This window comes from Macaca mulatta, chromosome 15 (genome assembly GCF_049350105.2).
Source record: "Macaca mulatta isolate MMU2019108-1 chromosome 15, T2T-MMU8v2.0, whole genome shotgun sequence".
In the NCBI taxonomy this organism is placed as follows: Eukaryota; Metazoa; Chordata; class Mammalia; order Primates; family Cercopithecidae; genus Macaca; species Macaca mulatta.
In genome coordinates this window covers 14,477,570-14,492,781 of record NC_133420.1, presented here as the reverse complement: position 1 = coordinate 14,492,781, position 15,212 = coordinate 14,477,570, and the positions used below count along the sequence as shown (strand labels likewise).

The following is a 15,212-nucleotide window of genomic DNA, read 5'->3' as shown; positions in this document are numbered from 1 at the left end:
GTGGCGCGATCTCGGCTCACTGCAAGCTCCACCTCCCGGGTTCACGCCATTCTTCTGCTTCAGCCTCCCGAGTAGCTAGGACTACAGGAGACTGCCATCATACCTGGCTAATTTTTTTTTTTTTTTTTTTGGTAGAGACGGGGTTTCACCGTGTTAGCCAGGATGGTCTCGATCTCCTGACCTCGTGATCTGCCTGCCTTTGCCTCCCAAAGTGCTGGGATTACAGGTGTGAGCCACCATGCCAGGCTTATTTTCTCTCTTGAGACGGAGTCTCGCTGTCATCCAGGCTGGAGTGTGATGGTGCAATCTCAGGTCACTGCAACCTCTGCCTCCCAGCTTCAAGCAATTCTCCTGCCTCAGCTTCCCAAGTAGCTGGAATTACAGGCATATGCCACCATGCATGGCTAATTTTTGTATTTTTAGTAGAGATGGGGTTTCACCATGTTGGCCAGGCTGGTCTCGAACTCCTGATCTCAAGTGATCCACCCGCCTCAGCCTCCCTAAGTGCTGGGATTACAGGTGTGAGCTGCTGTGCCCGGCCAAAAAAATATTTCTTATGGCATTATCTGCAAAAGTTGAATATTGGAGACAACCCAAATGTCAATTAATAGGGGACTGATTAGTGTTACAGTTCTTTTAGAATTTGTCTAGCAGACTTTCTGGTTTTTGCCCAAAAGCCTCTAAAAGAGTTAAAAAAAAGAAAAAAAATAGGGAACTGATTGAATAAACTATAGAGCAATAAGATGCAGAGATAAAAATGCTAATTTTGTCAAAAACCAAGATTTCCAATGTAAGAGAAAAGAGACACAAATATAAAATCAAGTATTTTTAAAAACCTGTAATGCAGGCCAGGCATGGTGGCTCCCACCTGTAATCCCAGCACTTTGGGAGGCTGAGGTAGGAAGATCACCTGAGGTCAGAAGTTCAAGACCAGCCTGGCCAACATGTTGAAACCCCCGTCTCTACTAAAAATAAAAAATTACCCACATGTGGTGACGCACGCCTGTAATCCTAGCTACTTGGGAGGCTGAGGCAGGAAAATCGCTTGAACCTGGGAGGTGGAGGTTGCAGTGAGCTGAGACCACGCCATTTCTCTCCAGCCTGGGCAACAAAAGCAAAACTCCTTCTCTAAATAAATAAATAAATAAAATGAAATAAAAACCTATAATGCTGAGAGAAATTACTTAATGGGTACAATATACACTATCTGGTGATGGATACACTAAAATACCAGACTTCTCTATGATACAATCTATGCATATAGCAAAACTGCTCTTGGACCCCTTCACTGTATACAAACAAAACCCAATAATGCTAAATTCAAACCGAGAATATCAATAGGAACTTGTGAAAATTGTCTGAATCAAAATGGAGCCACTTGTATTGAAAGCCCTGACAAACAGAGCCAGGGAAGGCCATGATGGGCGGATTCTCATGCATCAATGCCTGGTCACAATCACTATCACAAAAGATTTTGCAAAAACTACAACCTTGCACAAAGGCGGTCACAATTCTACACACACACAAATACTTTTGTGAGGACATCTGCCCAGCAATGGCCTGTCCAATCTTGGACTGTGCTATCCTTGTTATTGATCCTTGTAGCCAAGGATAATTATCTCAAAACAATTCTTCTTCCTTTTTTTTTTTTTTCGGAGTCCTGGTCTGGAGTGCAATGACGTGATCTTGGCTCACTGCAACTTCTGCCTCCCGGCTTCAAACAAGTCTCCTGCCTCAGCCTCCCGAGTAGCTGGGATTACAGGCACCTGACACTATGCCCAGCTAATTTTTGTATTTTTAGTAGAGATGGGGTTTCGCCATCTTGGCCAGGCTGGTCCTCATTTTTTCTTTAAAAACCTTTACCTTCCTTTACCTCCCAGAATATTTACATGTTAATAATTTCCTATGGCACCCACATTCCCATTGCAACGCATATACCTGAATAAACGTTATTTTCTATAAGAGAGTATTTCTCTTTGTTTTTTGTTTAGATTGACAAAGTCATAATTACAAAAATAAATTTAAAGAAATCAATTTCCTAGTTCTGAACACTGAAACAGCTCAGAGGCAGGTGCCCAGTAACAAGAGCTCCTGGCCATGGCTTTAGATCCCAGCCCTAACTAAATAGAACAAGGCTGAAAGAAATGGCTGCTTCCAGAAATGCAGTAGGGGAAGTACAAGTGGGTCACCTTCTTGTGTGAGAAAGCAAGGACATGCTCGAAGATTGATGGGGAGATGTCGAACCCATACAGAAACCATGCTGGATGTGCTGTCTGTGACAAAATGTGAGGAAACTGTAGTGGGTTGAATAGAGGCACCCCAAAAAGATAGGTCCAAATCTTAACCCTCAGTACCTGTGAATGTGACCGTATTTGGGAAAAAGGTCTGTGCGGATGTAATTAATGGTCTCAAAATGAGACCATCTTGGATTAGCCGGCTGGGTTCTAAATCCAATGTCCCGTGTCCTTACATAAGACAGAAGGAGGAAAGACATAGACACGGAGTGGGAGGCCCCGTGAAGGCAGAGGCAGAGATTGGAGTGGCGCAGCTACAGGTCAAGGAATGCCAAAGATTGCCCACAGCCAGCAGGCACTGGGAGAAAGGCCTGGGTCAGGTTGTCCCTCGGAGACTCCAGAAGGAGCCAATCCTGCCAACACCTTGATTTCCGACTTCCAGCCTCCAGAATTGAGAGGCAATAACTTTCTGTTATTTTAAGTCACCCAACATGTAATTGCTATAGTATCCACGGGAGCCATAAAATAGAATTTCTACAACTTAATGTAAAACATTGAATAAATAAAAATCCATGAGTTCTGGCACATGTTTACCTATGTAACAAACCTGCATGTCCTGCACATGTATCCCAGAACTTAAAATTAAATTTTTGAAATCCATGAGTTCATCGCGATGCTGAGGTTTAAGAGGGAAAAGAGAATAGACAAGAAAAATAGGCCAGGCACAGTGGCTCACACCTGGTTTCTCGGCACTTTGAGAGGTCAAGGCAGGAGAATTACTTGCGGTCAGGAGTTTGAGACCAGCCTGGGCAACATAGTGAGACCCCACCTCTACAAGAAATAGAAAAATCGGCCAGGTGTGGTGGCACGTACCTATAGTTCCAGCTACTCAGGGGACTGAGGTGAGGTGGGAGAATCACCTGAGCCTCAGGAGTTGAGACTACAGTGAGCCATGATCACACCACTGCACTTCAGCCTTGGCAACGAAGTGAGATCCTGACTCAAAAAGAAAAAAAAACAGAAAAGAAAAGAACAAGAACAAGAAGAAAAAAATCCAGTTACATCACCTTGCTATGAACATCAGCAATTAAGGATTAAGGAGGGAAGACAAATCACTTACACTCTCATTTTTTAGAACTTTGGTTCATCCCCAGCTAATGAGAGAAAGCTCTTCTTTTTTTTTTTTTTTTTTTTTTTGAGACGGAGTCTCGCTCTGTCGCCCAGGCTGGAGTGCAGTGGCCAGATCTCAGCTCACTGCAAGCTCCGCCTCCTGGGTTCACGCCATCCTCCTGCCTCAGCCTCCCGAGTAGCTGGGACTACAGGCACCCGCCACCTCGCCCGGCTAGTTTTTTTGTATTTTTTAGTAGAGACGGGGTTTCACCGTGTTAGCCAGGATGGTCTCGATCTCCTGACCTCATGATCCACCCGTCTCGGCCTCCCAAAGTGCTGGGATTACAGGCGTGAGCCACTGCGCCCGGCCGAGAAAGCTCTTCTTTACAGATAATAAATGTAGAAGGAATGATAGAATTGAAATTGGAAGAACAATAGTTTTGAAGGCACCAGTGATATTATTGATTATAGCAAGGAGCCGCAATGGATGCCGAAACCAGTAGGGGAGGCTGTAGAGAACAGGATGTTTGCTTGGCGATGAAGTCCTAATCCACAGATTGCTTCTTAATTCACTGTTATGGTGGAGAGAACTGGGTGTCACCATTTTAACCAAACTCAGCATCACTAAGGTGGAAGAACCTGTTGTTAGGTACCTCCTGATGCAGTGAGGCCAACAGCATCACCTGTGAAGTATCCATGCCTAAAACATCTCATCTGAATCCAGTTCAGCCTAGGACCTGACTGCCAAGACACAGTGAGATCTTGAAAAGAATGTTTATTCAGGAATAGGCATTGCAATGGGAATATGTGTTCCAAGACCCAGGGTGCTAGGGTTTGAATGTCCTCTTCAAAACTCATGTTGAAATTTAATTGCCGTTGGGAAGGAATTAAGAGGCAGGGCCTTTAACAGGTGATTCGGTCATGCCCTCATCAGTAGATTAATACTGTTACCATGGAGAGAATTAGTTCTTTGGGGAGGGAAGTTCAGCTCCCACCCGTGCTCTCTCTGTCTTCTGTGCTTGCCTGCTCTTCTGCCTTTCTCCATGGGATAATGCAGTACGAAAGCCCTCACCAGATGTGGCCCCTCAATCTTCCCAGCCTCCAGAACTGTGAGCCAAATACATCTCTTTTCTTTATAAGTTACCCAGTCTGTGGCATTCTGTTATAGCAGCAGAAAACGGACTAAGACACAGCAGGTGGAGGAAGAGGTTAAATGGCACCATGATGAAACAAGGAGAAAATCCCGAATGCTGAACCTTCTACTGGACTGGCCCGGGCTCTTTTTTTTTTTTTTTTTTTTTTGAGATGGAGTCTCACTCTGTCGCCCAGGCTGGAGTGCAGTGGCCGGATCTCAGCTTACTGCAAGCTCCGCCTCCTGGGTTTACGCCATTCTCCTGTCTCAGCCTCCCGAGTAGCTGGGACTACAGGCGCCCGCCACCTCACTCGGCTAGTTTTTTGTATTTTTTAGTAGAGACAGGGTTTCACCGGGTTAGCCAGGATGGTCTCCATCTCCTGACCTTGTGATCCGCCCATCTTGGCCTCCCAAAGTGCTGGGATTACAGGCTTGAGCCACGGCCACCGTGCCCGGCCAAGCCTGGGCTCTTTTAGGGGGAAAAATCATTATCAAAAGAAAGGGGCAGGGGGTGCTGTTCCATCATAAAGGAAACCAAAGACATAATACACGCATGCAATGCTTGCAACTTGGCTGGATCCTGATTCTAAAAGAGCAACTATAGAAAAAAACTGGGGGAAATTGCAAAAATGTCCATATGGACTGGATATTTGACAATATTTGGGAACTACTGATAATTTTCTTAGGTATGATAATGACATTGTAGTTGTGTAATTATGTATGAAAGGAATATCCTTATGTTTAGGAGATATATGCTCCAGTATGGGTGAAATGTCATGATATCTATTATATATACACACACATATGTATACACATGTATGTGTATATTTATTTTTTCTTTTTTTCTGAGACAGAGTCTTGCTCTGTCACCCAGGCTAGAATGCAGTAGGGCAATCTCAGCTCACTGCAACCCCTGCCTCCGGGTTCAAGCAATTCTTCTGCCTCAGCCTCCCAAGTAGCTGGGATTATAGGCATTAATTTTTGTATTTTTAGTAGAGACGGGATTTCACCATGTTGGCCAGGATGGTCTTGAACTCCTGACCTCAAATGATCCACCTGCCTTGGCCTCCCAAAGTGCTCGGATGGGAGGCATGAGCCACCATGCCCGGCCATTCTTTTTTTTTTTTTTTTTTTAATTTGAGACAGCATCTTGCTCTGTCACCCAGGCTGGAGTGCACTGGTGATCATAGCTCACTGCAGCCTCTATCTCCCAGGGTCAAGTGATCCTTCTGCCTCAGCATCCTGAGTAGCTGGGACTACAGATGCACGCCACCACACCTGGCTAATTAATTTTTTTTTTTTCCAGTAGAGACGAGGTCTCACTATGGTGCCTAGGCTGGTCTCGAACTCCTGGGCTCGAGCAGTCCTCCCACTTCAGTCTCCCAAAGTGCTGGGATTATAGGTGTGAGCCACCAGACCCGGGCTGCAATATACGTATTTTTAATGTTTTATTAAAGTATATAATAAAACTTTATAAGTATATAAAATATACTTTATATAATTAAAGTATATAATAATATGTAAGTGTATAATTGTATACACTTACATATGCATGGGGGACAGAAAGCATATTTTGGGAGATGCTAACTATTTGTTGAATATAGGTAGTAGATATCGGAGTGTTCATTAGATAAGATTAATTCACTTTTCGTTTTGAAAATTTATATAATATAAATGTTAAAAAATATTTGAAGGTCAAAATATAATTAGAATATTCGGTAAGAAAAGTTTGAGATCCTAATCGCAAGGTAGGAACATTCCCTGGGTTCTAGATCTTACTTCACCCCCCTGTACCTCTGCTTTCCCCATCTGTGAAAATGAAGGCCTCACACACAGAACATACACTTTATCATCCTAATTGTTTTTAAGCGTATAGTTCAGTGGCATCGGCTTAAGTACATTCATATCATTCCACAACCACCACCACCATCCATCTCCAGAACTTTTTCATCTTGCAAAATCAAAACTCTGTCCCCATTAAATACAAACTCCCCAATCGCCTGTTCCCCAACCCCTGGCAACCACCATTCCACTTTCTGTCTCTATGATTTATTTTATTAATTTTTTTCTTTTTTGAGACAGAGTCTTACTCTGTCTCCCAGGCTGGAGTGCAGTGGTACGATCTCGGCTCACTGCAACCTCTGCCTCCCGGGTTCAAGCGCTTCTCATGTCTCAGCCTCCTGAGTAGCTGGGACTACAGGCGCACACCACCAGGCCTGGCTAATTTTTTTGTATTTTTGGTAGAGATTGGGTTTCGCCATGTTGGCCAGGCAGGTCTTGAACTCCAGACCTCAGGTGATCGGCCTGCCTCAGCCTCCCAAAGTGTTGGAATTACAGGCGTTAGCCACTGTGCCCGGCCTGTCTCTATTATTTTGACTACTCTAGGTAACTCAGGTAAATGAAATGACCGTATTTGTCTTTCTGTGACTGGCTTATTTCACTTAGCATCATGTCCTCAGGGATAATCCAGGTCGTTGCCTGTGTCACAGCCTCATTCCTTTCTAAGGCTGAATAATAATATTCTGTTGTACGGACAAACCACATTTCACGTATGCATGCGTCGTCACTGACACTTGGCATGCTTCTACGTTTTGGCTGATGTAAATAACACTACTGCGAAGGTCTCTCCACGTGCCTGCTTTCAGTGTGTCTGGGTCTATACCCTCACGTGGGACTGCTGGAACCGGGCGAGATGATTTGTAAAGAACTCTTTCCTGTTTTCCAAGTGAGCTTATTACAGGTGCCCCTTTAAAACTGCAAACCATTCATCTTGCAGAAATGTGTTAACAGACCACTTTCACAAGCCCATTCTCCCCAGCATCTCCGTTGTCCTTGGCTAAAGGAACCTCTTTTTATCACCCCGACTCTCATGGGTTGCTAAAAAGCAGCAGGAAGAGAACAATGTTCATCCTTCAGGGGAATTCTCATAAAACACTCAAAATCTCTGAAGGCAGCCGGTACATGCAAAATAGATGTAAATCGCATGCAAATCCCGGCTGCTAGAGGGCTCCCTGGTGTTGATTCCCCCACCTTGGCCTCCGGCCTTCCAGCACATTCCTAGTGCTGACCAGTGTTGAGATGGAACCCTATCGATGGAAGAAGAGACGGATATTTCCCAAATGGGTTTTTTTTTATTTCCAAGTCTTCTGCAAAGGGGAGCACATTCTCTAAAGTCTTCCCACAGTGCTCTTCATTTCCTTTGAGGTGCTGCTTCCTGGGTCTGGAGACTGAAGCTAAGCCCTGGGTCCAGGGCTCCCTGACCCAGACAGGAGATAGGGCCTCTCCCCATCAGTAGCCACAGGAAGCTCCTCAGTTTGCTGAACCTGCCCAGACACCAGGCCAGCACCTGTTGGGGGTGCTACTCAAAGGGGCTTGACTGGGGAGGTGAGGACCCACTGGGAGATTTGTACCCTTCTTTTTTTTTTTTTGAGACGGAGTCTTTGCTCTGTCACCCAGGCTGGAGTGCAGTGGCGCCAACTCGGCTCACTACAAGCTCCGCCTCCTGGGTTTACGCCATTCTCCTGCCTCAGCCTCCCGAGTAGCTGGGACTACAGGCGCCCGCCACCTCGCCCGGCTAGTTTTTTGTACTTTTAGTAGAGACGGGGTTTCACCGTGTTAACCAGGATGGTCTCGATCTCCTGACCTTGTGATCCGCCTGTCTCCGCCTCCCAAAGTGCTGGGATTACAGGCATGAGCCACCGCGCCCGGCCCAGATTTGTACCCTTCTAAGGCTGGCTAATGAACACACACACACACACACAAACACACACACACAAACATGCACACACACACACACACACACACAGCTTGTTGGGAAGAGCAGAGAGTTGCATGCATCCGTGGCCATGCTTCCTGATCTGTGACGTGCAGTATGCTGCTCATCAGAAAAGGTTGGCGGGGGGCCGTGTCTGTGCCCTAGTGGATCAGGCATATTGCCCCTACTTATGTGGTTGGCCATGGTGCCAGCCCTGCCTGGGGGTTGGTTCTTGGTTTTCCATCATATGCTCAGTAATTCCCTGCGGCAAAATGCTCCAAAAGACTGAGAGATGAGGCATGTAAAGCCCCTCCACCCTGTCTGGCCTGGGGTGAGCTTCAACAACCTTTCACTCGCTCCTCCTTCAGAGGAGCCTTCTGCAGCCTCAGAGTGGGATTCCTGTGAGTCTCTATGGAGAACACCAATGCGGAAGTCATCGAGAGTTTATGGGGCAGTAACCAAATGTCAGGTGTTTCATTAATCATCAACCTGCCATGTAAATTAGCACCGCTCACCCGTTAAGAATCAAGCTGACGTCACCTAACCCTAACCCTGCCGCAACTAAGACTGCTGTTAACCATCCAGTTAAAGAGAGAAAGCGCAGAGTTTTATAGTCGGCTGTTGAATATTTCTGCTGAGAAATAATAACTCACGATTTTGCTCAGGTTCAAGCAACCCTCCATAGTGCTGAGATTATGGGTGCGAGCCACTGTGCCCGGCCCAGATGGACTTCTCAATCTTCTTGTTATTTCCTCAACCTAGGGGCCCATGGGTTTGACACCCGTGCCAGGGTTTTCGGGGGGCCTCAGGCAGGCCTCTCTCCTGTACTTTGCCTGCACCCAGAGTCCCTGACTCTCCCACTCAGGTTCCCTGTGTCCCCCCACATTTCTTCCATGCTCCTCTGAGGCACACCAGCCATCTCGAGAAGTGGATGCACCCCAAACCTCACCCCATGGCCTCCCACCCGAATACTGCCCTTCCCCATCTGAGGTTCCCTAAGGCAGGAGGGTTGAAGGGTTTAACGTCCAAGCTGGGGCAGTTGTCATCTGCCTGTGTGGTTACTCAAAAGCAAAGGGTCAGTGTGGATTAATTTGAATTGAAAACATTATAAGCACATACAAGTGGGAAAGAGATGGAGACAGGGAAAGGGAAGTAGGGAGGGAAAGAGGGCAAGAGAGACAGAGGGAGAGAGAGAAAGAAACGAGAAAAATATACTTCAAAAATGTTACTGTTGGCCAGGCATGGTGGCTCATGTCTGTAATCACAGCACTTTGGGAGGCTGAGGCAGGCAGATCACTTGAGGTCAGGAGTTCGAGACCAGCCTGGCCAACATGGCAAAACCCTGTCTCCACTAAAAATATGAAAATTAGCTGGGAATGGTGGCACGTGCCTGTAATCCCAGCTATTAGGGAGGCTAAGGCAGGAGAATCACTTGAACCAGAGTGGCAGAGGTTGCAGTGAGCTGAGATGGTGCCACTGTACTCCAGCCTGGGTGACAAAAGCAAGACTGTCTTAAAAAAAAAAAAAAAAAAAAAAGTTGAGTTGGGTGTGGTGGCTCACGCCTGTAATCCCAGCACTTTGGGAGGCCAAGGCAGGCAGATCTCTTGGACTCAGGAGTTTGAGACCAACCTGGACAACATAGCAAGACCCTGTATCTACAAATTTTTTTTAAAATTAGCCAGGTGGCCAGGAGCAATGGCTCACATCTGTAATCCCAGCACTTTTGGAAGCCAAGGCAGAAAGATCTCTTGATGTCAGGCATTCGAGACCAGCCTGACCGACATGGTGAAACCCCGTCTCTACTAAAAATACAGAAATTAGCTGGGTGTGGTGGTGGGCACCTGTAATGCCAGCTACTCGGGAGGCTGAGGCAGGAGAATCACTTCAACCTGGGAGGTAGAGGTTGCAGTGAGCCGAGATCACACCACTGCACTCCAGCCTGGGCAACAGAGCTAGACTCCATCTCAAAAACAAGCAAACAAAAATGAGCTGGGTGTGGTGGCACGTGCTTATGGTCCTAGCTACTCGGGAGGCTGAGGCAGGAGGATCACTTGAGCCCAGGAGGTCGAGGCTGCAGTGATCCATGATGGAGCCACTGCACTCCAGCCTGGGCAACAGAGTAAGACCCTGTCTCAGTGGAAAAAAAGTTAATAGGGGTGGGACAGAGGTGCATATTCTTCGTTTTCTTACTTCAACTCTGATCATATATTACTCTTGTAATTTAAACAGCATGTATTTGTACACAGATAATTGTTTTCACTTTTTTCAGACTGGTTTTTGTTCGAGGAAAGATAGGCAGGAGTGCCACCATGTGGTGGGACGGTGAATTGCCTCCCGTGTGGAGCGGAGCGCCTGGGTCGTAGTGTGGGGAGTCGTGGAGGGCAGTGCCAGCCCCGATGACAGGCAGGGTTTGCAAGCGGGGCTCCCGCACCTTGGCTGCCTGCAACCCCTGGCAAGGAGCCTGGACCTAGAAAGAGGTCCATAGCCGCCGATGACCAAGTGGACATTTCCTACTTGGCCTGCTGCCCACTGCTGTTCACCCTTCAGCACACTAGCAGCGGGACAGAGCCAGTAGGCACTTCTCTGGCACCAAGATGTACATAAAGCAGACTGACTCCAATGCCCAGCCGGCTCTCTGGGAGTCCCTGGAGGGCAGAGACCACTGGGTCCATCATTCCATTCCCAGGACTGTTGGGTTCAGCTCATGACCATCACATTCTGTGGCTATTCTGGGCCAAGGCCAGAAGCTGCCCAAGTTCACACAGCTGATGCCCGGCAATGTCGTAGCCCCGGTGCCACCCAGCACAGAACATTCACCCCCAAGCCCCCACGACCCCCGCACAGAGCTTCCCCAGCCCACCTGCACCTGCCGGAGCTGTCCGTATAGAGGGCCCGTGGCCCGGCCTTAGCAGTGGTGGTTCCCATGTATTCAGCCCTGATATGGTCCCTGCAGACCAGCATGTGCTAAGGCCCGGCCCACATCCGTTGTCCACGGACAGAGGACCCCATGACGTTCCTGCCCTTAAGGAGCCACCAGTCTCACCGAAAAGCAAGTGAGGCTCCATGAGTAACCGAGCAAGACAGGAATCCAAGGGTTGTCATGGGTGGGCCAAATCCTGTAGACAACAGATGACTCCCTGGATTGTGGGGCGTGTGGGAGGGCTTCCTGGAGGCGTTGAGAGCTGGATTGGGCTGTGAAGGAGGGGGCTGAAGAGAAAGAACCATTCCAGACAAGGGGAACAGGTGAGGCAAGAAAGGACACAGCATATCCAGGTGATGATGAGAGGACAGTTAGAAGGTAAAAGGTAGAAGCCATGGCCCCAAATGCCTCTCTGGCCTTATTCTGTTCAATGACAGCTGTTGTTCCCGCTCAAACCCATCTTTTCCTCTACACTTGAGTCCTCGTCGTTTTGGCAGGAAAGTCGCCAGCCCTGGCCAATAAGAGACCCATATCCCTCCCCCTGGACACAATGATTGGTGCTGGGATGTGCTTGTGACCGGGCTGGGCCAATCAGAGTCAACCCTAGAAATCTTGCTGAAGCAATTGAGGAGATACCTCTCTCACCACTGGGGTTCCTAGGCTCGCAGACGAGAGCCGGATAAAGTGGGTAGAGATCACAGCGTGAGGATGAGGCCAACACAGCGGGAAGCCAAGCCGAGAGATGAAGAGTCATTCATTCATTCATTCATTCACTCTGTGAAGATATCACTAGGGTCTCCCATACTCTGTCCTAAGCCCCGGAGAGTCTGAGCTCTGAGCTGTGTGCCTGGAAAAACAGTTCCTGCTCTTGTAGCATGGACATTCCTTGTGGGAAGTCAGAGCAATAAATAAATGAATTAAAAGATAGGAAGATGGCCGGGCGCGGTGGCTCACGCCTGTAATCCCAACACTTTGGGAGGCTGAAGCGGGCGGATCACGAGGTCAGGAGATCGAGACCATCCGGCTAACACGGTGAAACCCCGTCTCTGCTAAAAAAATACAAAAAATTAGCCGGGCGAGGTGGCGGGCGCCTGTAGTCCCAGCTACTCGGGAGGCTGAGGCAGGAGAATGGCGTGAACCCGGGAGGCGGAGCTTGCAGTGAGCCGAGATCGCGCCACTGCACTCCAGCCTGGGTGACAGAGCGAGACTCCATCTCAAAAAAATAAATAAATAAAAATAAAAATAAATAAACCCCATCTCTACTACAAACACAAAAAATTAGCCAGGTGTGGTGGTGGGCACCTTTAATCCCAGCTACTCAGGAGGCTGAGCAAGGATAATCGCTTGAACCGGGGAGGAGGAGGCTGCAGTGAGCTGAGATTGGGCCACTGCACTCCAGCCCAGGCGACAGAGCCAGACTCCATCTCAAAATGAAACAAAAAACAAAAAAAAAGGTAAGAAGATAAGCAAGGTATTTTCAGATAAGTGTGAATGCTAAGAAGAAAGGGTTGGGTGAAGGAATAGAAAGTGACTGGGGTTGGGGGGTCCTACTTTAGTTGAAGATCAAGGAGGTCTTTCGGCAGAAGTAACATTTTCGCTAAGACCTGGTTGACAAGAAGGAGACAGTCTTGGGGAAATCAGAGAGTTAAGCCATCCAGGCAGAGGGCCCGACAAGGGCCAATGACCTGAATGAGATTCCAGACAATATCATTTGAGCATCTGGATCCAACTATGTCAGAAGCTGAAAATTTTCTCTGACCTGAACTTATTGTTTTATTGTGGTTATTAAATGAGTTTAAATTGGGTTTCTGAGCTGGGCACGGTGGCATGCACCTGTAATCCAAGCTACTCAGGAGCTTGGGAGGATTGCTTGAGGCCAGGAGTTCAAGACCAGGCTGGGCTACAGAGCAAGACCCCATCTTTTTGAAACTTTCTGCAACTCGCATCTGGAAAAGTGCTGTTATTTGAAAGGGTGCTGACGTCGTGAAAAACATGGAGTACTGATTTCTGAAGCTGAGATTTCTGTCCTAAAGGTACAGGGAAATTATCGAAGGTTTTTAAACCAGGGAAAAATCTTCCTGATCTTTGTTCTTTTTCTCTCTCTAGGCTCAGCTCTCAAATGTCCTAACTTTCCCTCCGCTTCCTTCAGTCTCTGCGTTTCTTCCCTAATGAACTCGCCTGCTGTCAGCTCCCTTCAGGGGACCTCCAGTCCTTAGCACATGCTGTTCCTCTTTGAGACACTTTTCCCTACCTTCCTTCTCCCAACTAACTTAGCCTAGGCATGAACTTAGATATCACTTCCTTCACCAACCCCCCAAGTCTGGATCCATTTACAAATGCCCCAGACATCTTTTGTGTACCATGTTTATATCACAGCACTTGTCACCCCAAATTGTAAATTTCAGATTGCTCTTTGCTACCCTCTAGACCAGGAAGAAACATGTAAAGTCTGACTATTATTTGAAACCCCAGCATGTGGTGCCTTTTTGTAGGCACATGATACACACGCCACACGCATGAGATAAGGGAGGTAGGGAAAGACCTGATACGTGAAAGGTACCCAATGGTAACTGTTAAATGGATGAATAAACTGATGAATGGGCACGGGAATGTGGAAGTGATTTAGCTCTTCTGAGAGACTAAATGAAGGTGTTGACTCCAGGGTTACTCACTAAGGGAAGTGCTGGTAGCTCTTCAGGCAGCCCTGGAGGGGACACAGAACATGGGAGGTCCAGGGCTCTATGGGCCTGGGCGAGGCTGACTGGGGACTCCTGGCTTCAATTGCTATGCCAGGAGACTGGTGGCCTGGCCACTGCTCTCCCATCAAGGGGAGCTTCATCTGCAGGCTGGGTCCCTGGTCTAGGTCTGGGAAGGCTGTCCCTGAGTCAGTTACTCAAGGGGGAAGGTAGGGACCCTAAAGTGGGATTATAACCTTAGAACAGCAATTGAACTGCAAGTGCCTGATACAGCGACTTCCTATTAGAAAACACCCTAAAAAAATGGAGGAAGCATTTGGTGAGATAAACCATGAAACATGTGAAACCATTAAAGATGTCAATAAAGGCTGCAGACGAATTTAGGAAGCACTTCCATAAAATCATGTTTCACGGAAAATGACTTGCTGATTTACAGTAGCAAAATGTGGATATGTGTGTATAAGGACGTGAGAACATGAGGAAACTGTGGACTTGTTGACTTGGAAAGAATGTTTTAAGTTTTCTGCATAATGACAAACAGTTCTAGCTGATTGTTGGCAATGTACAACATCCACAGAATACTCAAGATGTGTCCCCTGGCTGGGTGCAGCAGCTTGTGCCTGTAATCCCAGCACTTTGGGAGGCTGAGGCAGAAGGATCACTTGAGGCCAGGAGAGTTCAAGATCAGTCTATTGTGAATACTGCTGCTATAAATGTAAGTGTGCAAATCTCTCTTCGAGCCTGCTTCCAATGATTTTGGGTCTATACCCAGAAGTAGATCCACTCACTTTTGACTTTGCATTCTCTGAACTTTGGAGGAGATATTTGAGAACTTCTAAATTTCAAATGAAAATAATGATTTAGACCAGCCTGGACAGCATAGCAAGACCCCAACGCTACAAAAAATTTAAAAAATTAACCAGGCACACTGGTGCACCTGTATGTAGTCCCAGCTAGCCAAGAGGCTGAAGGAGGCTGAAGCAGGAGGATCTCTTGAGCCAGGGAGGTCGAGCCTGCAGTGAACTACGATTTCAACACTGCACTCCAGTCTGGGCTACAAAGCCAACTCCTATCTCTAAGAAAATAATAATAATAGGCCGGGCGCGGTGGCTCAAGCCTGTAATCCCAGCACTTTGGGAGGCCAAGACAGGCGGATCACGAGGTCAGGAGATGGAGACCATCCTGGCTAACACGGTGAAACCCCGTCTCTACTAAAAAATACAAAAAACTAGCCGAGTGAGGTGGCGGGCGCCTGTAGTCCCAGCTACTCGGGAGGCTGAGGCAGGAGAATGGCGTAAACCTGGGAGGCGGAGCTTGCAGTGAGCTGAGATCCAGCCACTGTACTCCAGCCCCGGCGACAGAGCAA

General features: G+C 47.5%; 1 non-coding gene across 1 annotated transcript; it reads left to right on the top strand.

Annotated features, from left to right (window-relative positions):
* The first annotated feature begins 620 nt into the window (after positions 1-620).
* On the top strand, positions 621-682 carry LOC114672897 (U7 small nuclear RNA). The gene has a single exon (XR_003723428.2). It is a non-coding gene; the product is annotated as a U7 small nuclear RNA (small nuclear RNA).
* The last annotated feature ends 14,530 nt before the right edge of the window (positions 683-15,212 follow it).